A 1,826-nucleotide genomic window follows, 5' to 3' on the forward strand; every position below is an offset into this window, starting at 1 on the left:
GTAGGACTATCAGCTGTGTATCCACCTGACTTCTGCACAACACAACTGATGGTCCCAACCCCATTTATAAGGCAAGAAATCACACTTATTAAACCTGACAGGGCACACCTGTGAAGTGAAAACCATTTCAGGTGACTACCACATGAAGTGTGACTCTACAATTTTCATAGTCATGAAAATAAAGAAAACTCTTTGAATGAGAAGGTGGGTCCAAACTTTTGGTCTGTACTAATATATATATATATATATATATATATATATATATATATATATATATACACACACACACACACACACACACATACACACATATACATACATACATACACACACATACACTATAGATTTATATTTGGGTATTAATTTTGGTGGTACCTCAATAGTGCTCTCCTATTTCAGTGCAGCAAAAGTGATGACAGAGGTCCTTTGCGGTATGGAGGACACGCAGCTGCCGATTTCCTGCCTGTGGGCTGTGCTTTCCTCACTTCTTCTGTACGGCTTGAGGTGGTCGACACTGATCTTATTCTTAAGTGTAACCCCGTCAGAATTTGCCAGTTTCACCACCTTGCCACACACCTCATTGATAATGTAAGGACCAGAGAAGTCAGGCTCTATCCTTCCTCATATTGTAAAGAAGGACCTCATTGCCAACACTGTACACTACATCTTTGTGTTTCTTCAGCACTTTCTTTGCATACATCGTCTTCTGTTTATTCTGGGATTTTTCAATGTTTTCCGCCGTTGTTTCCTTTATCTTCTCCATCGATGTTTTCTTCTCGTTGACAAAGGAAACATAATTCTTCTCCTCGGGAAGAATGATGTTCGAAAGCTGTGAATAAAAATAAAATAAAAAATATTATATATTATATGTATACACAGACCCAAAAATATAAAACAACTAGTAAGATAATAAAGTCTGATTGAAATGTTGTAAAGATAAATAAAAGTGCCTTTTGTGTTGTACAGTCCTACAGCTATTAACAGAAAACAGAACTGATCATTTTCAAGATTACAATGTTTATAGATAATATATATTTTGATTAGTTACATGTGCACACCATCATTAAATAGGCTTATGGCAGAAAAATGTATTAGATAATAGTTGAATAACTGTCCAATGTTATAACAATGTTATGTGCCAATTATGTTGAATAAAGCTAGCAGAACGAGGCGAGATCTGTATATAAGAATTATTACATACACTATATGGAAATATTAAACTGTATGCGAGACAGAAAAAACAGCAACAACTCACCGGCAGTTCAACAGGAACCTCGGCGGGGAAAACTGCCTCCCTCCCGTACATCAAAAGAAACAGTGAAAATATGGTCGTGCTTTGGACTTTCGATCTTATGGAAAATAATGTTGCATCCAAATACATGTCCCAATTATTTTGTTTTTCATTCACCAATTTAGGGAGAGCTCTACAATGAATAAAATGAAAAACAAGTGTGATGGGGATTAGCTCGGTGGCGGGTGTGGATGACCCCTTTGGGTGGTTCGTTACACAGGGAGATAGCCGACAAGTGGTTGCAAACAACAGTTTGGTTTATTCATGCAATTTTCTTCACACAAGTGCAAGCGTCAAAAACATCCAAAATAAAACACAAAATAAATCCTTGCCACTGTGGGCGGCTACCTTCTCACACACAGGAACCTACCTAAGGAAGTCTGTCCCCAACCTACTGTTCGGCAGACTTTGCTGATCCTACAGCAGACACTCAGTAGTCCATGTTTTTTCTCTTCACACAACAAATGTCCATTGAACATGTCCCTTTTCTCTTCACATTGAACATGTCCCTTTTCTCTTCACATTGAACATGTCC

At 37.7% G+C, this 1,826-nt stretch overlaps 1 pseudogene across 1 annotated transcript; it reads right to left on the minus strand.

Annotated features, from left to right (window-relative positions):
• Positions 1-390: 390 nt before the first annotated feature.
• Positions 391-1,306, minus strand: LOC309556412 (annotated as a pseudogene). Its single transcript has 2 exons — positions 1,256-1,306; positions 391-829 (listed from the first exon to the last, which is right to left on the minus strand). The product of its transcript is annotated as an uncharacterized misc_RNA (transcript).
• Between the last annotated feature and the right edge of the window lie 520 nt (positions 1,307-1,826).

The sequence above is a fragment of the Pelophylax lessonae genome (genome assembly GCF_965119305.1).
Source record: "Pelophylax lessonae genome assembly, chromosome: 5".
Classification (NCBI taxonomy): domain Eukaryota; kingdom Metazoa; phylum Chordata; class Amphibia; order Anura; family Ranidae; genus Pelophylax; species Pelophylax lessonae.